The 25,507-nt window shown below is 36.3% G+C and overlaps 1 long non-coding RNA gene across 3 annotated transcripts in view; it reads right to left on the bottom strand.

The window, feature by feature from the left end:
- The window catches only part of LOC136029014 (uncharacterized), a 28,336-nt gene extending 5,031 nt beyond the window's left edge, over positions 1–23,305 (bottom strand). Inside the window, exons 1-3 of one of the 3 annotated variants that reach the window (XR_010617938.1) lie at positions 23,212–23,305; positions 12,088–12,222; positions 5,636–5,718 (exon numbers count right to left, since the gene is read on the bottom strand). This is a non-coding gene — a long non-coding RNA (uncharacterized LOC136029014). Of the gene's footprint in view, positions 1–5,635; positions 5,719–12,087; positions 12,223–19,969; positions 20,071–20,182; positions 20,288–23,211 lie in introns of those variants that run through there. The other 2 variants (XR_010617937.1, XR_010617939.1) reach the window with 2 other exon arrangements.
- Between the last annotated feature and the right edge of the window lie 2,202 nt (positions 23,306–25,507).

Here is a 25,507-nt window from a genome sequence, read left to right as displayed (position 1 = left end):
AAGAAGAGTCAAAGGAATTCGGATGTATTTTTTCATTTCTTTTCTCGAAACAAAGGCTTTTATTACTTATAGTCGTGTATTTCGAAAAGCCAAAGGTATTGAAATTTTGAGGCTTTTGTGTCAAATGTGTATTCTAATAAAAATAAATTTTGCTTTATTTTAGCATTAAATTAAAAAAATAAATAAATAAAATTAGCATTGTAATGTTTTTGACATGCGGGTGGGGGCAAAGTTGAAGCAAAGCGGTTTTATTTGTTTCGATCATAGGCTAACTGAAAGTTTAATATACATTCCACTCAAAAAAGAATTATTTTAAACCGGAGAAATATCTCTTTCTACAGTGTATTTTCAAGTTTTGCTCAAAAACAAACAATAGAAATCATAAATTAAAAAAAAAAGAAAAAAAAAAGTTAAAACACAAATGACAAAAAGTTTTTGCAAAAATTAAAAACGCAAAACGAATTGTTGCTATATGATGACAAATAAAATATAATCACAAATAACTGCTATATAATCACAGATAAAAATCATTTTCATAAGTTTATGGCGTCTTGTATTTCAAAAGACCAAAAGCAGTGTTGGAAAAAACTAATATTTTCAATCCTTAAAATTGAAATGCAATATATTTCAACGGTGAATACCAGCTAAAAGTCCATTTGCTGTTATTTTCCGATCTCTAAATTAAAGTCAGTCGGATGCCTTTTGTTATAGTTTGAAACTCGTGATTTTGGGCTTCATTCTCAGAGTCAGTTTACAAGGAAATTCATTTGCTATCTAAAATGTTGCCGGCTTTTCATACTTGTTTATTAACTGCAAATAATTAATGCAATACTTTTGTCCAAACTGTAAGATCCAAAGGCAATTTAGTAAGAGTAGGAACACATTTTCCTCCGTTCCTACTATCTTCATTCAAACATGACAGAATAGGATTGTGCAGTTGAATAGTAACAACTATTTCTTTGATTCATTCCATGATGAGAATACACAACTTTATTCAAATATGCAAGGAAGAGCTAAATACAGTAAAATAGCAATGGTAATTTGCTTTCATAATTCGAATCAGATATTGCACTTGAGACAAAAAAAAAGAAGAAAAGATATTTACCGACATTTTAAAATGCACAATATGGAAAAGGCTCATAGAACCTGGCCTAGAAAGTGTTTAAAGATTTGTTGGCCTTTAAAAAGGCCGTTGGGTAGGGGGACAGTTCAAATTGCATTTAGAAACCATTAACCACCAAAGCCATACAATGTACGACCTTGACGCTTCAGAGCGTAGACTACATCCATTACAGTGACAGTCTTTATCTTGGCATGTTCTGTGTAGGTGACAGCATCGCGAATAACATTTTCTAGAAAAACTTTAAAAATACCTCTGGTTTCCTCGTAAATTCGGCCAGATATACGTTTTACACCACCACGGCGAGCCAGTCTTCTGATTGCTGGCTTTGTGATACCCTGGATATTGTCACGAAGAACTTTGCAATGACGTTTTGCGCCTCCTTTTCCAAGCCCCTTTCCTCCTTTTCCTCTTCCTGTCATATTTAATTTAACACCGTAAAATTAAATATATTGCTAAGGTCTTTCCCCACAAATTGTTACTCTATCGCGCGGCTGGCGCTCCATATAAATATAGCCACTAGGCATCTGATCTTTTGTTCATTCTTTTCAAGAGAGGCAATCTATCAACATGGCTAGGATAAAACAAACTGCGAGAAAATCAACGGGTGGGAAGGCACCTAGAAAGCAGCTTGCGACCAAGGCTGCACGTAAGTCGGCTCCTGCTACTGGTGGGGTAAAAAAAACCACACAGATACAGGCCCTGAGAGAGATTCGTCGTTATCAAAAGAGTACCGAACTCTTAATAAGGAAATTGCCCTTCCAGAGACTTGTGCGAGAGATTGCTCAGGATTTTAAAACTGACTTGAGTTTTCAGAGTTCGGCTGTGATGGCCCTACAAGAAGCCAGCGAGGCGTATCTAGTTGGACTTTTTGAGAATACCAACTTGTGTGCCATTCACGCCAAGAGGGTGACCATCATGCCAAAAGATATACAACTTGCTCGTCGTATCCGTGGCGAGAGAGCCTAAGTACCCTAATTTCTACGCAATTGCGTCTTAACCAACGGCCCTTTTAAGGGCCACTAGATGGTTTAAACAAACACACGAAATAACGTTAAACAGCCTAGTGTTCCGTGAAAAAAAAGGTATGATTCAAGGGCCGTTGATCCAAAATATCTAATGAAAAGGAAACACGAAAAATGCCAATTTAGGCCAGCGTAATAAATCCAAAAATAGCAAAAAAAATGAATAGCTCCCAATGGGGCCTATAAAAATGTTTTTGATGGAACGTCATGAAAAAGACCGAGGCCCCATTTTCTACACTCTTTAACTATTCGTCGATAGATATTACAACCAAGCACCTTCAATCAAAAACATAACCCATTTGAGACGGAAAGGGGCAGGATCATACCCGCAGATGAAATTAACAGGAATATGGTCTTTTCTACAAGGACAGAAGTGTTCCTAAGCAAATTCAAGAACAAGCAAGCAATCATAGCTATGACCAGTGAGTACCTGACCAAAGCTGGGCGTCAGGTATACCAGGCAGAAGATGACGCTGATCTTCTCATTTTACTAACTGTAGTTCGATCTGCTTCTTTTATGCCAACTGTCCTGGCTGGAGACGACAAAGATCTGCCTATACTCCTATGTTATGACGCACAGACAGGTAGCCAAGCGATCTACTTTTACTCTGAGCCTCGAGCTGGAGTCTCAAAGAATAGAATCTGGGATGTAAATGCAACAAAACCCAAACTTGGATCTCGTATCTGTAGCACAGTCCTATACGTCCACGCCTTCCTTGGGTGTGGTTCAACTTCTCGTGTCTATGGTATTGGAAAGTCAGCAGGACTACAGCTTCTGATAAAAACGATGAGCTTTACGAATGCGCTAAATTTCTCATCAGTTGTGAGGGTTGGCTCATTTCCAACCCTCAATCAGTTGTGTCATCTCAAATTCATCAAGAAATTCAAAGCATCAGCTTCGTATGTTGATTCTGAAGTTCTCTCTCCCACCAGAGATGATTGCAGCTTCCACTCATTTCGTTTTTATTAGCAAATTAGATCGTGGAAAACCGTGGGATGTAATCTCGACCCTACCCAGTTCGGTTGGTTAATTCAGAATGGACTATACTGCTCTATTTTTGGTGAACTCCCAGATGCCCCCAAATCTCCCCTTGCTGTTTTACACTGTAACTGAAAAAATGACTGCTCAAATATGCGATGCAGCTGTAAAAGAAATAGCATGAAATGCACCTAGGCCTGTGGAGCTTGCAAGGGAAAAAGTTGTGCTAACTGTGTTACAACTGGGTTTCTCGGAGTTGATGATAACGAAAATCTATGAATATTGATATTTCGATTTTTATCACATTTGTGTATTATATAACTGAAAAAGTCGAGACTGTTTTAGTTGTTAGTTAAAACATCGAATTGGGTGATAGTTGTCATTTTACATTTTAAAAGCGGTTACTTTCAGATTAAGCGTGGTTTAACACTGATGGAATATTTAAATGAAAGCTTTAATTTTACGTTCAAATAAAGGTAATTTCTATAATCACTGTGATATAGTACTCTATTCTAGATATCAATTTTGTTGTTGTACGTCTTTATATGTAAAACCGAATTTCATCTCCTCAAAGTCAACCTCAACCTCAAAAAACCTAATTTGTAGTTTAACGTTAATAAAAAGATGATTTTCATAGTCACCGTGATATAATACCTTGTTCTAAACATTAATTTTGTTGTTGTGCGCCTTTAGATGGGAGCAAGAATATAAATTCCTTAAAATCAACCTCAGTCTAAAAAAACCTAAGTTTCAATTTTACATTCAAGTAAAAGTGATTTTCATGGTCACTGTGATCTATTACACTATTCTAAACATCAATTTTGTTGTTATACGGTTATATATGGAAACACGAAATTCACCCCTTAAAATCGACTTCAACATAAAAAAAAATATTTATGAAACAACTAGATGAACAAGCTTTGCATATTTGGAATCAGCACATGTTTCTGAGCAACATAGTAAAAGAATTATTTCTCTTGCAAGTTGTTCCCGGTCAAACCGTTTCCTTCCTGGACTATATGACTATTTATTTTATGCAATCATTCTGGCAAAAAAAACATAAAACAGAGCAAATAAACACGCCTCCGCGATCTTTCTTCTGGCAAAACTTACAAAATTTCACATCTTTTCAGATGGAAACTAGAATCCCTTACACTATGGTTCTCTGATATGCCAAATCTGTAATTTTTATTAAGATGGACTGAATTTTTAAGGGCGTTCCCGGTCTTTCTAAAAAATCGTGCGAATTTTCTCAGGATCGTATCTTTAATGGGCACATAAAACTTGATGAATTTTATATATCAAAAGTTGCCATAAAAATCCAATTCAATTGATGTATCTGTTGTTTTAAAATTCCGTGTGCAACAGCTTTGGTTGTTATTTGGCCGGTTTGCTCCTTACTTACAGCATATTACCACGAGCTATTTGATTAGCTAATCAGGCTTGGAATTCACTCTCAGAAAGGACGTTGGTGGCGACCATGGATAATAATTTTATGACAACTTTGTATAGGTGTTTCTGAGACCTAAATCACAAGACTTCGACGACTTAAGTGGATCAGTTTTTCTTGGAACTAAAGACTTCTTCCTCAAAACTAGATAGCCGTGATAGATGCAGCTTGTCTTCCATTGTCTACTGAAACTTAATCATGTGAACCCCACAAACTGGCTTGATTCTAAATTCTGCAATTGCATCTACTGGTACATATTCCAGTAAGGCCTAATCCACGTATCCTGCTATTTTACTCTCAACTTGGAGAGGATCGTCAGAGGTAATATACAATTTCTATAAACACGTATTAAGGTATGTGGCAATCGTGAAGAGTGTGATCTGAACAAGGCTTATAAGCCTAGAAGGTATTTTATCTAGCCAAGCCTTTTTGAGGTTCTCGGCAACATTTGAAAGCCCATCCTCACTAGACACAGTTTGAGAACGGGCTATACAAACTTATGGGTAAATTTGAACATATTGTGTATCAGCATGTATGAGGCAGTACGCTATATTATTCTTCTTCTTCTTCTCGCAATAGATTATTCTTCTTCTCAGCCATTTGCGAAACAATTTTCTATGTTGGATCTTTTCTGTTGGCCGTTCACTGGTATATAACAGAAAAACCCAAAATAATATCGTTTCGATATTCGATATTTTATGCTATATATCGATATCAAATATCGTCCAAAACTATCTTTTTTGGCTGCTCAGTTTTGCTGCGACTATATATGGGGGAGGGGGACTTTCCGACCGAGAATTTTTTGCGGGGGATATATTCCAGGAGAAGGGGAATTTCCACGGGGAAGATTTTTTAGAGGGGAACTTTCACAGGCAGGCGGATTTTCTACGGTGAAGGGAGAATACCCCAGAAGGAATACGCCTAACTCCCTATCTACTATCTATTTTTACTTTGGTCTTTAACCCAGTGTTGTAGGTAGAAATACTATAACACTATGGTATATACGCCTGTTAATCTAGGTTCTATCCTAAACATGTTCTTAAATAATGTAAGATGCTTACCTTTATGATGACGAGAGGTATATGCTTTCCATAAACTTGGCTTTTTCAGTCCCAGTTCATTTACTGTTGTTCCTTCTGTAAGACTATAAAAGAATAAATAGTAATTCTTATATCTATCTATCTCTAAATTACAGCTCTTTCCTAAGAAAAACGCATGTAAAAACCACTGGACAATTTTTTACTGAAAGCTTTTGTATATGAATAACAGATTCCCCGCAATACTTAGTTAAACCTGGTATGGTTAGGCTCATTCCACAGTATTTTCTTTTTTTGTGACGAATAATTCTGTTAACAAACAACTGTGATAGAACATGCAAAAAAAAAAAACGAAAAATTATACTCATAGCACAAACAAAAATAATTTTACGGCTTGTGCAAAGAACTCACTGAGTTGCAAGTAAATTTATGTGATTCTGGACATCTTAGATATTCTCAAAAGTCTTTCAAAGATTACGCGCGTCCATTAAGCCTATGGACAACACATGATGATCCTGGTAACCCAAGTGAATGATTCCCCAAGGTCCAATCTGCATTTGACATCTAACGAAATATCAGAAGAGCCTAAGATCTCAGTACATTCATCAAACAGATTCCTAAATAACAAGATTTGGGAATGTGCTATCATCAACTTTTTTTGCAATACACCTGTATCACATGCAAAAGTGCCTACGCAAAATATTCAATCACATTATTTATAACTCACCATCATGGCTGCAGCTGTAGCTGTAATCTAGCTGAGAGCAAACCACAGCACATGGTAGGCTTTCAGGAAATTTACCATCATTATCTGAACTTTGTCAAAATTCGAAAACCCATGATGAAGTACCCAGCATCCTGATAATCCACTGACTTTAATAAGTGACAAAAGTTACAAAAACTCTACTAAAGTTCAAGGACAAAATGGTTAAAGTAGCTGCAATCACAGAAGTTAACTCTAGTTCAATTTCGGTTGACCAAAGTCGAAGATTTGAACATGCTAGAGTATTTGGCAAAAATTCATAATATTTGGTCCATTAGTTTAGGAGTACATCAAGCATATACAAATACACAAATATATAATATAGGTATACACACACATACATGCATACCCCAGCACTCGGGGGATCATTCCCCCGGTGATGATGATTTTCCTAGTGCCTCCAAATGAATTGAGGAATAGATTGTTCATAAGATCAGCATTAGAAAAAGGAGGGCCTCCCCCAAGCACTAATGAAAATCATATTCCTGGGGAAGTTAGCAGAATATCAGGACTACATCCAAGTTTAGACAGACTGCTCAAAGACAGAAACAAAATGCATTTGTGCAGTAGTTAATCCCTCCCAGAGCCTGTCTTTTTCCTACCATTTGCCCCCCCCCAACCTGACAATTTTCTCTGCAGAGCTTATGGCAATTAAGTTTTCACTTCAAGCCATATCAAGCAAAACAGAGATCAAACGTCAGAAGTATATTGTCTGCACTGATTCACTGTCAGCTCTGAATTACCTCTCACAGCAGCAACATCAAGCAAGAAATGTTGCCATTGAGATTGAAATCCGGTTACACAACTTGCAAAAAAGGGTATATCTGTTCTATTTGTATGGGTTCTAGCATACTGTGGTATAACAGGAAGCGAATTAGCAGATCAGGCTGCAAAACAAACCTCCCAACTGGGCCTGATCGCTCAAATCCCTGTTACTGGTCCTGAATTTCTGTCTTCAATCAGTTTAAAAATTTTGGTAGAAGAAGTGGCTTGGCTCCATTCTTCTCATACCCAGCTCCTGGATCTCTATGATTATAAGCAGCCATCAAAAGAAATGCACCTCACATCTTGCATCCTTTCTACTTGCCTATTTCGTCTTAGATGTGGCCATGCAAAGACAAAATCAACCCTATTCCAGTGGAAAATGGCCCCATCCCCTAGCTGCGACACATGTTGAGTGTATGAAGACATACCTCACATCATCTTTGACTGTAGAAAATATAAAAAAGAGAGGGAAGTTCTAAGAAATTGCTCTGAGAAGGCATTTAAAGCATTTACAATGCGTTCTGTTCTGGGACACCACACGCCTCCTCCTTGGGCTAAATGACTAAGCACAAACATTTTAAGTAGATTTGTTAAGACTACTGGTTTAGTTCATTACCTTTAAGTTTTTTTTTCACCTATATAATAGTTGATTTTAGAGTTATCCTATTTATTATTTTAGATATATTTGATCTGGTTACATTTTTATATTTGGTTGTATGAGACAGGTTTTAATGTGTAAAATCGTATTATTTATTATAATTGTGCTGTATATGTATTTTAATTGTTGTATGACAATGCATAGTTGCAGTATTTTGTTTCTTGCTTCTCAACGCAGGCAGTTACTGCAGGTAAATAACCCCCCTCTATTAGCAAGTTAAGCGATACATGTTCTGGTTCAGTGAATATTGACTGAAGTGAGACCAAAGCAAGCTAGTGATTACAGAAGGCACAGAATAATTGAGTAATACGAACGCATATGACCTCTTAGTCAAACGCGTCAAACTCCAAACAACAACAACTAACAGAAGTTTTTTGAAAATCGAAAAATCGAGACACATAGGTACACTTTGACTTGTGGTGGTACAGTGAAAATTATTTAACAACTTATCTACTGAATTTCGAATTACAGAGGCAATTTTCGGGTCACTTTGACTTCCAGAGGTAAAATATAACCGCAAAATTCTTTCGAGTTATGCATGTTTTTTCTTTAACTTAGACAGGTTTTTATAAGACGATTGAAAATAATTCGATACATTGAGGATTTCGAGTTATCGAGGTTGGAGTTATTGATAGCCGACTATATATATAGATTTATACTAGACCAAAGAGCTTGCAAGGTAGATGGCCTTTATTGTGACAGAAAAGTTTAAACCAGAGATTCCGTTTGCAGCTTCCAGTCCATGCACCAGAGTCCATCCAAAGTTTGGAATAAAATTTTAATACCTAGCGCTAAAATCCTTGCTGTCAGTTATAATTTCTTAGAGCATTCACAACACATTTAGGATTCACCTGTGTTCAAAATTATTAGTAGCATCCTGTACCCAGGCCACTCAGCGCATCCTCAGGTGACGGTTAGGGTAACAACCTACATATTTATAGGGTGCTTCCATAGGAGGCGTGGACCAAGGGGGGGACCTTGTCCCAAGGGATCCATTTTAGAAACATGGACACCCTCGAATGGGGGCATAAATATAGGCAGAGGAGGAAGAAGGTCCCCGAAATGTATTCTCAGTAGGGCCAAGCAGCATATGGACACGTCCTGGGAGTGACAAATTTCTCCCTACAATGGGTAAAATTGCACAGTGATGCAGAACACCATTGTGGGAGGATCCTCTATAAGAAGACAACTACAGCAGGGCATAAGATCCAGATCTATGGACAATAGCCTCTGCAAAGGGCTGCTCAAATTTATAATTCGATTATTAGACTCGTTTCCAAAAGAGTATTTTACCTTGTTTTCTGACCTTAGCTTTTTTAAGAAGACTTAAGTGATGCTGATGATGAAGAAACAATGCCCATAACTGTTGCATTTTCTTGGGACAGCCGCTAATGCATCTAGCCAGGTTTACATGCCCCCTCCTCCCTAGGTTTCGAAAAATACTGTTTTTGGGGTAAGTTCATTTTAAACAAGAGCTAAGAGCTCATATGGCACTTGTGACGAGGCGAGAAGAGCTAAGAGCCAAGAGATCATATGGTATGAGCTCTAACAAAATTCTATGAATCAATAGATTGATTTAAAAAGGAAAATAAGAGGCTTAATGCCGGTCAAGATTTAAAATAAGAGCTCTGAGTCACAAAGTCCTTCTAAATATCAAAATTCATTAAGATCCGATCACCCACTCGTAAGTTATAAATACCTTATTTTTTCTAATTTTTCCTCTCCCTTTTGCCCCCCAGATGGTCGAATCTGGGAAAACGACTTTATCAAGTCAAATTGTCCAGCTCCCTGACACGCCTACCAATTTTCATCGCCCTAGCACTTCCAGAAGCACCGAACTCGCCAAATCACTGAACCCCTCCCCCCAACTCCCCCAAAGAGAGCGAATCCAGTACGATTCTGTCAATCACGTATCAAGAACATTTGTTTATTCTATCCACCAAGCTTCATCCCGATTCCTACACTCCAAGTGTTTTTCCAAGATTTCCCCTCCAAATCCCCACAATGTCAAAAGATCTGGTCGGGATTTGAAATAAGAGCTCTGAGACATGAATTCCTTCTAAAAATCAAATTTCATTACGATCCGATCATCTATTCTTAAGATATAAATACTGCAATTTTCATGTTTTCCAAGAATTCCGGTTCCCCCCTCCAACTCCCCCGGATGTCACAGGATCTGGTCGGAATTTGAAATTAGAACTTTAAAGCACAAGATCCTTCTAAACATCAAATTTCATTAAGATCTGGTCACCCTTTCGTAAGTTACAAATACCTCAATTTTCAAAATTAGCCCCCCCCCCAATTCCACCAAAGAGAGCAGATCCGGTCCAGTTATGTCAGTCACGTATCTTAGACAGGTTTCTATTCTTCCCATCCAGTTTCATCCTGATCTCACCGCTTTAAGTATTTTCTAAGATTTCCGGTCCCCCCAACTGCCCCCCCCCCAATTACGCTTGATCCGGTTGAGATTTAAAATAAGATATCGGAGTTACGAGGTCCTTCCAAATATGAAGTTTCATGAAGATCCGATCACTCCTTCGTAAGTTAAAAATACGTAATTTTTCTTATTTTTCAGAATTACCCCCCCCCCCCCGCAATTGAGCAGATCCGTTCCAATTATGTAAATCACGTATGCAAGACTTCTGCTTATTTTTCCAACCAAGTTTCATCCCAATCCTTCCAATCTAAGCGTTTCCCATCATTTTAGGTTTCCCCACCCCAAACTTCCCCCAATGTTACCAGATCCGGTCAGGATTTAAAATAAGAGCTTTGAGACACGATATACTTCTAAAAATCAAATTTCATGGAGATCCAATCACCCGTTCGTAAGTTGAAAATACCTCATTTTTCTAATTTTTAAGAATTACTCCCCCCCCCCCCAAACTACCCCAAAGAGAGCAAATCAGTTCCGATTATGTCAATCATGTATCTGGGACTTGCGCTTATTTTTCCCATCAAGTTTCATCCCGATCCCTCCACTCTAAGTGTTTTCCAAGATTTTAGGTTTCCCCCCTCCAACTCCCCCCAATGTCATCAGACCCAGTCGGGATTTAAAATAAGAGCTCTGAGACACAATATCATTCCAAAAATCAAATTTCATTAAGATCCAATCACCCGCTCATAAGTTAAAAATACTTCATTTTTTCTATTTTTTTCCGAATTAACCAGCCCCCACTCCCCCCACCAGATGGCCAAATCGGGAAAACGACTATTTCTAATTTAATCTGGTCCGGTCCCTGATACGCTTGCCAAATTTCATCGTCCTAGCTTACCTGGAAGTGCCTAAAGTAGCAAAACCGGGACTTTAGGTTTTCCCCCTCTAACTCCCCCCAATGTCATCAGATCCAGTCGGGATTTAAAATAAGAGCTCTGAGACACAATATCATTCCAAACATCAAATTTCATTAAGATCCAATCACCCGCTGATAAGTTAAAACTACTTCATTTTTTCTATTTTTTGCGAATTAACCGGGCCCCCACTCCCCCCCAGATGGTCAAATCGGGAAAACGACTATTTCTAATTTAATCTGGTCCGGTCCCTGATACGCTTGCCAAATTTCATCGTCCTAGCTTACCTGGAAGTGCCTAAAGTAGCAAAATCGGGACCGACAGACAGACCGACAGAATTGGCGACTGCTATATGTCACTTGGTTAATACCAAGTGCCATAAAAATGCAGTAAAATAGCAAGTTCCAAAATGTATGTCTTTTTACAATTTATTCATATATCCCTTGATGAAGAAAAGTTCTACTTAACTTTTCAACCCTTACTCAGAGATACTGTATTCTGTTGAATTCGCAATGAGCACATTTTTACTCGCAATCAACTATCTCTCTACTCAAATATACCTGAACTCTAGCCTTTTTTCATAAAACAAAATTTCAGAAGGGGGTTATTTTTAAATTAGGGACAAAAGAAAAAGAACAGAGCAAAAGCAGGAAAAGTGAATTTTAGAATCTAATCTTTTGTAGGAGTTCAAACCTTAGAAGAAATTTATTTGTCTAAATTTTTCTTTATTTGCTAGAATATAAGATGGCATTTTTTCTTGAAAACTATTTCCCTGAAGTCTCCCATTCTTCAGCAATGCATTAATATAAACATATTAAAATGAATGACAAAGAGTATATTTAAGTCTTAGTGTTCACTCATAGTATCAGAGACCATTAACACTCCCAGAACTTTCAGTCCATTTACAGTCTTTCACAACAAAGAGTCGACCCTTAGTAAGTAATTTTGTGGCTATCCTGGGGATGTTAGTAAATATACTCTTAATTATATTTGATTTCATACCTGAAGGTGATCATTAATTGATGTGTCTTCCAGTAATTCTAGCAAGTCAAAGGGATATTTATACTTTTTTTATATTCCTGTGTAGAGAGCTTCCTTACATTCTCAAACTTCAATTTGAAATTGTAATCCATAGATCTAAAACCAGAGAATTCACATTAGAATAGAATAGAATATATTTATTAACTACAATAGCCGGAGCTAGCATTAGCATGTCATGACAAAAATAATATATACCTTCAAAAACACTCACAGGAAAATTTAAACAAACATTATATTAATCAAACACATATTAATCAAACATTAAATATTAGTCGTGTCAATATTATTAAAATGACGGGTAAAATATGGGACAAATGATTTATGATATCTCTCAGTACTATATGAGGCTAGTGACCATGGTGAGATATTGGGTTAGGATACTGGGTATGCAGAGATTCACGTTAGCAAAGGCAGCATACTTAGAGGCGTTGAGACAGAATAGTAAAACAGGGTGGCCGGCAGAGATTAAGGATATCTTAGATAAGTATGGATTAGGGGAATGGTGGAATGAAGGAAAGGGGATTATGGGTATGGAGGAAATAGTAATAAGGGAGGTACAAGAGAGGTTGAACAACCAAGAAATACAGATATGGTGGGCAAGTCTGGATCGTTCAGGGTCGTCAAAATTGTATAGGCAGATAAACGGTAGTTGGGGGAGGAGGTATTTTGGAAGGCTGGGTTAAGTAGAGAGGATTTGAAGGCTTATTTGGATTGGAGGAGAAATGAATTTTTGATTGAGGAGAAAAGAATATCAAGGGAGAAAAGGGGAGAAGGTAGAATCTATTGCTTGTCCTATGTGTGGTTCTCAGGATGAAAGTTTAATACATTTTTTGTGTGAATGTGTCGAATTGAATGATTGGAGGCGAGAGATGTATGGTAAAGAAAAATTGAATGAGATATGGATGGTAGACAGAATGAAAGAGACAAATTTTCTGAGTATTAAAAGGATAGCAAGATTTGTAAGGATTGCAGCGGCATATCGGGAGCGTTTTCTTTAAATAGTATTAATTTAATTCAATTAATTTGTTGTTTGTTTTTTTTTTATGTAATTTTCCTATGGCCCAGGGGCTTTTTCTGGAATAAATTATTATTATAAATTATTATTATTATTATAGGCTGAGCAAGTCAGAAACTGTGGACAATTCTTTTTTATTTGTCAGAGTCTAGTAACTGGTCCTTCAGTAGGGGGGCTCTCAAGGTTGGGTAGTAGACGACAATGAGTTGGGGAATTAAACAATTTAGTCCAAATCTATATGTTAAGCCATGTCTACGACTATCAAGTGAGTCCGAATTGAGTTGTTTCAGTGCATCCTCGTAAGTTGAGTAGTTTTGTCCAAGTATAATTTTCAAAGCTCTTTTTTGTATCGTCTCAGGTCTATCTGTTTGATCTTTTGTCAATCCTGGATGCGAAGCAGGGCATGCATACTCATGAGAAGGTCTACCATAGCTGCAGCATACAGACTTTAAAACCTCAGTTGGTGTACCAAATCTTTTTAGGTTTGAAAATGAAAGCAAGGCGCCTTTTTTAGTCAGATAGTCAACGTTCGAGTTGCATCTTAAATCATCGTCCAAAAGTATCCCAAGTATTTTAACAGTTTTCTTTGTTGGCAGTATGGAATCATGAGAAGAGTGGTTGTTACCCTTTAGGAAGGAAAACGTCATATAAGAGCTCTTAGTTTCACTGACCGTCAGTTTTACCTTTCCTAATTCAGCTTTTAGATCATTATAGATTTCGATCAAGTCAGACTGTTCAGTAGTCGGAGGGCTTAGTCGCAGTGATAAAACAGTTAAATTATCAGCAAAATTTAAAACGCTCACGAATTGTTATTAAAATACGGTTAAAAACAATAAGAAAAGAAAGCGGGCCTAATTTAGTCCCTTGTGGCGAACCACTAAAAATATTTACAAATTCAGATGGCTCATGATCAGGGAGATGGACACACTGAGATCTTTCAAAAAGAAAACTAGCGAGCATTCGTACAACAAATAGACGGGCACCCATTGCCTTTGCTTCTTCCACAACTACATTATGATCAAGACCATCAAAAGCCTTAACTATGTCTGCAAATAATGGATCAACATCGGCCCCATTATTTTCTAAGTGCTTAAGGATAGTATCCAACAATGCAACCAAATAATGAACAATACTTTGCCCGGATCTAAATCCAAATTGTTGGGAATCAATATTATCGTTTATGTCATCAAATAAACAATCAAAAATAAAACTTTCAAATACTGTTGAGAGAGCTGGTGTTTTCAAAATCGGCCTCATATCGGTAATTTCTTTAGGTGCCTTGCATTTGGGGATTGGCGTTACATACGCCTGTTTAAAAATACATGGGAAAACACCATCAATAAAACATAGGTTAAAAATTACCGTTAAAGGAGTAGATAAAGGATCAGCATACTCAATAATCAATTTAATCGGTATCTCACTAGGATAACTGGATATACGAGAATCAAGTGCCTTCAACTTTTTAGCAACTGAACAAATCTCTAGTATAAGGATATTTGAAACTGAATCATTCGGTGGTAATTTTCTTAGTTGCAGATGAATTTTACAAATTGATGCAAAAAAGTCATTCATTTCACTAGGTAACAGGGGTTTACAATAGACATCTCTCACTTCAACTCTGGTTACTTTTTTGCCAATAATGTTCTGAACTAAATCATGGAAATTCCTTTCCTTGGGTTGGATTTATATATTTTGCTTATTATTTTAGACCCATACTGCTTACGTGAACATCTTATTTTATATACAATTAAATTTCTTACTCTTTTGAAATCTTTTACGGGTCCAGTTGAATGCAGTTCGTTTCTCACTTTTATCAGATTCCGAATTTCTTGAGTAATACATGGTTTATCATTAGATTTCACATATTTTTTTTTGTGGGAAAATTTCACAGTATTTTTCTTACAGTTCCTTACAGAATAAACTTGCCATTTTGTCACCGTCAGACAGTGAGAGAGTATCACGCCAGTCACGATCTGTGAGCCATTTCTTGAAGAGATTTACTAGTTCAGGTGTGAAAGGCCTGTACACCACACTATTTATTTGTCTATTTGGGATGAAATGATTGGGTGTCCAAGCGACACACAGGTGATCACTCAAACCTAATGGGGGTAAAGTAACTGGAGCATTATAATATTCAGGACAGTTGCTAAAAATGAGATCCAACATATGGTTACCTCTTGTGGGCACATTGACAACCTGCTTAAGCGATAGTGAATTACTTAGCCATTTGGCATCTAAGTCATTAAAGTCACCACACACACATTATGATACCAGCATTAGGATACAAGGATCATACATTGTTGGTGCAATTCTGTAAGTAATTCACAAGGTCTTTACGATAGGGGCCATGGGGCGGATAGTAAACAACACATATCACCAGTGATGCCACTTCCTTGGGAAGCTTCTTAGGCCTGCACCACAACCATAATACTTCAAAACCATGCTTATTTGGTATATTACTGAAAGTGAGAACTCGATTTCTTATAAACGATCAACAAATAATACTAACACCACCACCATGTGTTACTGTAATATCATCGGGTGTCATTTTAGGTTTGAAATAGGTATCATATCCCTCAAATGCGACAACACCTTCAGTCGGGGACCATGATTCACAGATACAAGCAATATCAACCAGTTCATTCTTCAAGCAAAGTTCAACCTCTTCTAATTTGTTCATAAGTGACCAGACATTTGATAATAGTATTTTCGGAAATATATAGGGATGAAAGAAGGGCTTTACACTGCAGTCTCGAATCTCCTTGCCAGCACATTGAATAGGCAATGCATAGAGCACCCCCCAAAAAAGTCCCCCGGACCCTACCCCAAGTACTACAGAAAACGTTCAGCCTCTTGGCTGGTCAAGTCAACTATCTCAAAGCTCACATGAGGGGTCATTGAATAATACAATGGTGGAAGTGAGGGCGTATGTCACTATACAGGATGATAATTAAACTGAATTTCAAGAGGTCCTATCAAGAAGCTCCAAAAAAAGGAAAAAAATCTCCCCAATCAAAAATAATCCATGATCCAACATTCCCCTCACAAAACCTTGGAATATACTTAAAAAACACTCCAGATACCCCCTTTGAGATAAAAAAGATAGCTCTCTTGAGGGTTGCAATCTTCAAAGTGTTAAAATCAATGTTCTCATTAAACATTAACCGTGATGGATTTTTGCCAATAGCCCTCCAAGATTTTAAATCAGCAGATACATTACAGAATTCAAAATCTCTTCTTAACACACCAATAAAATCTGTTCTCTGGACCCCAAACCAAAACCCAACTAAAATAGTAGTGCTCTCTGATAGAACTGGTAACCCAATCCCAGAAGCTGATCTAACCCAATTGGGTAAACCAGATGGCAATGGCCAAAAGTTAATTAAGTCTTTCTTATTCACACTAAGAGAAGAAAATAATAACCTGGATCAGATATTCCTTTTTGGACAAAGGAAACCCCACAAGCCCTACAAGCCAAAACCTATCCAATGCCGATAAATTTTTAAAACTAGGACACACAAAAAACGCATGCAGTGAAACATTACATGAATGCAATTCTTGTAAAAGCTTCCACCCCACTGGAATGACAAATTGTAAAAACAATCAGCCAAAATGTATCAACTGCAACGGTCCCCACGATTCTACAAGTAAAACTTTATGCCCTATATATAAAAAACGAGCACTAACACTCCAAATAGCAACAGAAAAAAATATACCTTACCCATTGTGTGCAGGAATGGAAGCAAATCAAGCTCAATCACAGCTGACCGAAAACTCTATGAAACCACCCAACCCTCTCACCCGCAGACCAACCATTCCACCAAAAGCATCAAGCACCCCCCAATAAGACTCCTTCCTCAAAACAACCCAGCTCACACTCCTATAAGAGAGATTCACGCTGGACAAACCATCTAGCCTCTGCAAGTAATAATAGAAGATCAGAATGGCCACCTCTCCCAAGTAGAAATGAATCAGAAGTATTATCGGGAATTAATTTAATTATCAACAAAAAGTCGGATGAAAATCTAAATGAATTAACTCCTAACATGTGCATTTCTATATTAAATTCTAATGTAGTACATTCAATGAACCTACAACAACCACAAAAAGCAAAAAATCATAAGCGAATTGGCAAGATTGTACCTACCCAATCACATGCATGTCCAAGCAAAAATAGATCTTGCTCTACTCCTAGCAAAGCTAAACATTGATACACAGAAATATGAAAATACAAAGCAGCATATCTCAATACTTCAGTGGAATGTAAGATCACTTTCAGAAAATAAGTTAAATGAACTTTTATCTTTTATGAATAATAATTCCATTGATATTATTTGCCTTCAGGAAACGGTTTTGACTAATAACCAACAAACAGAGTCTCCAGGATATACAATCTTGAGACAGGATAGGTCTTCACAGAGAAAAGGAGGTGGCGTAGTTATAATTTTAAATAATAATATTAAATTTTGTGGTATTAATTTCCTAGATTTCTCAAATGATGTTGATGTTATTGATGTATCAATGTCTAGATAAATAATACAAAAACAGACATATTAAGCCTTTATAACCCTAATGGCCAGACTACAGATGCCATGGATTTTTTCACTTATATAGCTAATTCTAATGTGTTAAAAAACATAATCATCAGCGGGGATTTTAATGCCCACAGTCTTCTGTGGGGGGACAAGCCAGCAAATAAAGCTGGTAAGCTGATTGAAAGATTGATTTCAAATAATGTCGATTTAGCAATTGCTACCCCTCCTAATCTAAATACATATTATAACCCCAAAAGTGGGAAATGCTCAACTATTGACCTACAATTTGTGTCAATAAATATACTGAATAAAATTTCTATAAAGAAAATTGAAAATTTATGCAATAGTATCCTCTTTAAATGAACCAGCTAAAATTCTCCCACATATCCCTAAATATGTCAACACTAAAGCATATTGGACCATATTTAGAAACAAGCTTAATGATGAAATTCTAAGTTTTACCCAGAATTCACATACCTCAGTTATAACAGCTGACACACATGCTGAAGTTATGACATCTATACTAACAATTACAGCCAATCATGCTATACCCAAAACATCACCTAGGAAAGCAATCCCTAAACACACCCCTAAAGCATGGTGGACAAAAGATTGCCAAATTATTTGGAGAATAAAAAATGTAACTAGGAAAACATACCTAAAAAACCATCCCCTTTTACATATTTAAGTAAATTACAAGCAGAGGCTAATCTCAAGAGAACAATAATTAATGCTAAATATAATTATTGGAATAATTTTGCAAACAGTCTTTCCAGAGAAACATGTGAGCCAATCATACATAAACTTATAAGCAAAATCTGTGGGAAAAGAACACCCCCCAGCCCACTTCTGTATGAACTAATACATGAGAATACTCACTATGACAATGACATTGAAAAGACAAAATTACTTACTACCCTTTTCTCAAAAAAGCTAAGATCTAAAAATAAAAATTTCACTGCTCAAATCTTGACAAATCCAATTTACCAGCTCCGACCAGGAACAGAGTATATAAACCGCCCCTTCTCAATAAATGAATTGAATAATGCAATATAACATATCAAGGCCAATGCTACAAGTAGCTATGATAATATACACCCTACATGGATAAAGAATCTTACCCCTTTGTATAAGCAGGAGCTCCTAAATTGCTATAGCCATGCAGGCCACATCCACAGTCCCTAATATCTAGAAATGTTCATCTATCCTAACAATTTTAAATAAAAATAAACCTAAACATGACCCCGAGTCATATAGATCTATAATGATTACTCCTGTGCTGGGAAAAGTAATGGAGAAAATGATTTACCATCGACTGTTATGGTTTATTGATAAGAATAATCTGATACCACATTCTTAAACTGGCTTCAGGAAACACCACTGCTCAACAGATCCTTTCATATTGTTAAAAAATGCAATAAATGAATCACTATCAAAAAATAATGTCCTAACTGCTGCATTCCAAGACTTTGAAGGAGCATATGACAATGTTGACCACCAGATTCTTTTAGTTAAACTTGCAAATCTTGGACTACCCCCCAAACTTGTATCCTTCATAGAATCTTTCATAGAAAACTGAAGTTTCATTGTTTGTGTAGGTTCAGCCTCTTCACCCAAAACTTCAATAACCAAAGGTCTTCCACAGGGTGTAGTTCTGAGCTGCCTCCTCTTTCCCCTATTTCTCTGGCTCATGAACCTCCCACATACCAATCTACAGTAAGCTGATGATCTGGTACTATGGGCAACCGGCAACACCTTTGAGATTGCACATTCAAAGTTGCAAAATGCACTTTTCCAACTTGAAAAGTTTTCTCAAAAGTCCAATTTACCTATTGCACCCACAAAGTCCAAAATTATCCGATTCCACCATAAGCGAAATAATCCTAATGCAAGGCTAACACTAAATGGAATACTTATTTCAGAGGGCAATCAAATTAATTATCTAAGCCTCATACTGGACCAAAAACTAAACTTCCACCTTCAAATCACAAACACAATAAAAAAAATGCTATAGAATAACAAGAATAGTAAAAAGACTACTAGCCACACCTTGGGGCTGTAATGAGAAAACACTAATCCAATTTTATAAATCACATATAAGACCCCATATTGATTATGGCCTCATAGTTTATGGTGCTTGTGCTAAGACCCAGATGCAAAAATTGAAACAACACAATATGATATAATTCGTCTCATATTTGGTCTTAGGAAACCAACAAATACTAAGTTTCTGCTTACTGAGAGTGGACTATCACCAATAAATGAAAGAAGAAGATCTCTTCTAATTAATTACCTTACAAAAATTGAAGTCAATGATTCTCATACCCTGACTAACTGGTTAAGAAAGCCATCTATGTTTAGAGACATTGCAAATAAATATGCAAATACCTAGAAGAAGTTCCCAGTAACAGTAAAATCTATTGCACCCACATTGCCCCCCCCCCCCATGGAGTTGGTCAATCCCCACAATAGAAACTGATTTCTCAAAGTGGACCAAAGAACTTACCCTCACTGCTTTTATACAGAAAATTTTTCTGAGCTCAATACTGTTGCATATAAAAACCATTTCCAAATTTTTTTTGATGGGTCCGAAATGAATGAGAAAGTGGCAAGCGGAGCGTTTATTCCAACCCATAACATTGCTTTAGGCGAGCGATTACACAACAATACATCTGTAATATCTGCCGAAATAAATGCCATAATCATGGCATTAGAGCTCCTCATGGTTAATGAATATATGACTGTTAATTTTGAAAATATTATAATATATTCTGACTCTTTATCAAGCCTTGAGCTGCTTTCTTCAGCTTTTTGGTATAAGATGGATTTTGACACATTTCTTTGTCTTAGGATTATTGATATTCTCGCTTCAAGAGGTATTTTAACTCATCTCCAGTATATCCCAAGCCACTCGGGTATCATAGGTAACCATAAGGCAGATGAAATAGCAAAAAATGCTTTAATACTCCTTATGCAAAAAATACTCTTAGTATCAAAAGATTTACTGCAAGAAATCTGAGCAGAAAAAAGATAAATAAGATAAACCAACTCTGTAGCTCTGTTCAGGTCACAGGGTGAATCAAAAGGAAAAGGGCTGAATAGTCTCGACTGAAAAGCCCCGCCTGCTGAAAAAGAAAGAGAATCGGTTCCATGTTGGGATACTTGGAAGACATGGTTTGAGGGGTGGGTGAATCTTTGATTTCTTTGAAATTCCAAACTAGTTGGTTGTTAGTACTGGATATATTATCGGAAGGCTGGCAGATGTTGGTTCTAGCTAGTTTCTCCAAGGTTTCATGACGAGTGGTTGGTATGAGGGGGGAGGGGCATTGGCTGATTTAAGACAAGTGGTTTGAGCTTCAAGCTCATAAGCAGGACTGTAAATTGTTGTCTTTGACAACCATGTTTTGACAGAGGTGGAATTTTTCGCTCCCCGTTTTTGAAATTCACAGTTCAGTATTGGACAACAGTGCATGAAACAAAGGCCATGAGCAATTTTTTTACACTGAGATCTGTGAGGCAGAGTACAACACTCATCACGGCAGATGCCTTTGAAATAATCCACACAATTATAGAGAAACGTGCAACTCTCTGCCTTTCTACAGCCTCACCTTATGTGAAATCTGCAGACACATCGTTCAGGAATATGATCTGTTGTAAGACCCTCTTCATCTGTATGCAGAGACTGAGAATACTGTAGGTTGGTTTGTGCGGTTTGACTAGTAACGAAGTTACTGCATTGAATAGATACATTATTACTGAGAACTTTAGAGCTGGTTATATTACCCTGGTTTAAGCACTTCTCCCAGGTAAAAAGAAAGAAACGTCCCTAGGGTTTCTGCAGAGCAAGGACTATGTCTGCATCGATTGCAGTGCAGGCCGCATGCATGCAGTGTAAACAAATATGACAATCAAACGAAGGGCTGTCTTTTGTCAGTTTGTCACATAAGAGGCAGCTCAGATCAGGACCTGAGCAGTCATTTCTTTCCTCAGTGATATTTTCTATAGTATCCATAAATCTCAGTGCATCACCAGGAGTGCCTGGAGATTTAGATGACAAGTTTTCTATTGGGAAGATAGTGCTCTTTTTAAGTTGATCCTGGATTTTTTTAGTTATTACTTAGCTGTTTTGGATTATTATTTTTCAACCTCAGTTTTTTCAGAGTAAAGGTTTTTTGGGAATTTTTTTGTGTACAAAATACACACGAAGATTTTCTTCAAGTCATTAGAGTAGTTAGTTCTTCCACAATTAAAATGAGACCATTTATTACATTTGATACACTGCACGCCACCTGTTTTGCTTGCAATTCTTTTTAAACAGATACGGACACTGTTCCAGATCCATAATAAATATTGCTACTGAGTACACTGAGTTCAAATTGCAAAAATGTCAATAGTAAATAAATCAAAACAATCGGATGTTAAATGACTCTAGGGAAATCACTCAGGTTAAGTCTTAATCAAAGAAGAAAAATAATCCACTTATTCAAATTATAATCCGTTGGTTACTGAATTGAATATCAGCTGTAGGTTGGGTAGAGACTATAATCCCTTAGTAATAGGTTATATCCAAAAAAAGGCCTCACACCATGAACTCTGAATGAAGACATAATCACATTATGGTATTTAAAGATTTAAATACAAAATTTAGTATTTATATAGAAATAATGTATCTCAACAATGAAGATTTTTCATGAACTGGAAGATTGTTAATAAATTCCTCATGCAACATTAGCAATTCCAAGATCCAATTTTGTTTCGGATAAGCTCATAGCTCTGCCAAAATAAGACCAAAAAAGTTTTTGCTCCAGTTCTAAATTTGCTATCAATTGGTATAAACATTTTTGGAAAAAAACAAGAGTCTTTAAGTTATTTAACTGTCTACATCTAGTTAGTCTATTCTCAATTACTTTTAATATTACTGAAAATTCTATTCTTCTCAGCCCCAAGAATTGGATAGGAAATAAAATAAAACATGATTAATGGATAATCCTTATATCGCTCCAAGCTACAATTTAAGGTAATTTTAAGGTATGATATTTGTTTAAAAAATCATTACCAGAAGCCCTGAAAGGGATGAATTTGGGGCTAAAAAGGAACAAAATAATAAACTTCAAGAGGCTAAAGGATGCTATTACAAAAAAAGAATGAATAGTTTTTTCATTGATGTAATTTTTTAAAGTTAAAACTTTTGACACATCTAGCAAATTGGTTTCCTCCTAATTTTTCTGTGATAGCTTTTTGGCCCTATTAAGGCCAAAAGTGTTACTTTGCAGGACATAATCCCAGAATTCAGCAGTTTACTGTTGACACAATATTTTTCTTACCTAAGAAGTGGAGTAGAAATTCAAACATGTTTAAAAATTGTTCCTCTTCCAATAATCTACAACCACATGTTTGATAAACAAATACAACGTAGAAACAATAGGGAAAGTTTTTTCAAGACAATGGAAATTATTTATGTAGATATTTCGGCCCTATGTCCAAGGGCCGTCTTCAGCACAATACAATACTATATATATATATAAAAGAACTTACATCAAATTGTGAGAATTAAAACTGAATATAAAAACACTTATTAAAACAATTTTTTTTTTAAAAATATACCCCTAGCATCCTTACTTCAGCGAAGTTCAACCAGGACTGGCGAAAAGAATGAAATGAAGAAATATAAACTCATTCAAACTAAAGAGAATAAAATGATTAGATGCAATTTCTTAAAGCTAATCTTGCTTGTTTAGCAGCCTGTCTCAAAGGCCTTTTCGTAGTTGGTTCAGTACTATTATAAATTGGTTTAGTAAAATATTTTGTTAGATCATTTTTAATTAAATTTGAGTATAAAGAATTTAGTGAGTATTCCCCCAAGTCCCTGTTCAAAGAAATATTTTTATTGATTTTGAGATTAATTTCAATTGATTCTCGAACCACCTGTTTTATTCCCAAATCATTACTAATGAGTGAAGAGTTTTCAAAAAGTATCATGTGGGACGGATTATTAAAAATATGCCAACCTAGAGCAGAATCAAAGGAATTGTTGGAACCATTTGAAATTAAGGCCTTGTCTATGTCATTTTTATGCTGATGTAACCTTTTGTCTAGATTCTGATGGGTCCTGCCGACATAGTATTTTCCGCAATCACAGGGTATTTGATAGACCCCTCTTTGGCGAGTAACTGGGGTCTTATCTTTACCCGAATTTAAGAAATTGATGATTTTAAAATTATTAGTAAAAACTACGTACAGATTATTTTTTGTGCAAATATTTTTTAATTTTGTTGTAATCTTTGGGATATACGGAAGATAGACAATATTTGAGGGCTTATCAATAGCCTCACATTGTGAAGTATCTTCTTCGATTTTACAAGAATGTCTTTTTATTCTACGGCTAATTATTCTATTTACAAAAGGAATGGGGTATCCATTACCAAAAAGAATATCTCTGATAAAATTTATTTCTGCATTTATATATGAATGGGAGCAAATATTTAGGGCACGATCAATGAGGGAAATTACAACTGCTCTTTTAACTTGTGGGGGGTGATTTGAATTAAAGTGAAGATATCTATTGTTTTGTGTTGGCTTTCGATATATAGTAAAATCCAGTTCATCAGCTTTACGAATAATTAATACATCTAAAAACGGTAGTTTATTTTCAATTTCAACTTCAAGGGTGAACTGCAAATTTCGGTCATAAGTGTTAAGATGATCTAAGAAGCCCCGAAGTTCAGCTTCCCCATAATTCCAAAGTGAAATTACGTCATCCATATAACGACCCCAATAGACATGTTTTAGAAAATAAGAATTCAATGCCCAATTCTCAAGATTCTCGACGTAAATATTTGCTAGTAGCCCAGATAAAGGTGCCCCCATGGGTAATCCATTTTTTTGCTGATAAAAAGAATCGCGAAATTGAAAATACATAGAAAACTTATTACAAATTTTAACAAGAGTCATTAAAACTTCACAATCAATTCCTGTCGCTGAAGTCTCGATCAAGTGGTAATTTTCTTCTATTTTGTTTTTTAATAATTCCTCTGAAATAGTTACATCTATATTTGTGTACATGGAAACAATGTCGAAACTACTAACTATTGTGTTTTCTGAAATACTTGTGTTGCTAAGTTTTTTAATCAAATCTGCCGAGTTATGAATATAGGAATTTTGAGAATACAATAAAGGTTTGAAAGCTGCACAAAGCCATTTTCCAATATTGGCAGCGGGAGCTTTAGTACAAGCCACAATAGGTCTTAAGGGAATACCCTGTTTATGTATTTTTGGTAAACCGTAGAGTTTAGGACAGAAACTACCGCGGGGAAAAAATTTATTGTATAGTTGTGGGGTGATTTTACCATTTTGTTTTAGCTGCTTTAATTCATTTATAATATTATTAGTGAACTGATCAGTAGGATCATGAGTTATTGTTTGATATGTAATTGTGTCATTTAAATGCGAAAAAATTTTGTTGTCATAGTCTGTTGTATTCATGACAACAAGTGAATTGCTTTTGTCTGCTTTAGTTATTATAATAGAAGGATCTTTTCGGAGATTAGATAGTATTTTTATGTCATGCAGATTTTCCGGTGTGGAATTAGTAGGAGGCTTAAACTTTTTTTGGCTATTATAGAGGATATTTATTAGACCAGATCTAACTTCATCCGGGTTAGAGACAGAAGGATAGTGTTTATGCAAAGCGGACTCTAGAGAGGAAACTATATCTGCCACAGGAACCTGTTTCGGTAGAAAAGAAAATTTTGGACCTTTTTCTAGTGTTTCGATTTCCTGGGGTTCCAATGTTTTAGAAGAGAGGTTAACGATAGCAGGCCCAGGAGTGAAT

The sequence above is a fragment of the Artemia franciscana genome, chromosome 7 (assembly GCF_032884065.1).
Source record: "Artemia franciscana chromosome 7, ASM3288406v1, whole genome shotgun sequence".
Taxonomy (NCBI): Eukaryota; Metazoa; Arthropoda; class Branchiopoda; order Anostraca; family Artemiidae; genus Artemia; species Artemia franciscana.
Note: the sequence above shows the minus strand (reverse complement) of the source record. Positions and strands in the feature narration are given on the sequence as shown.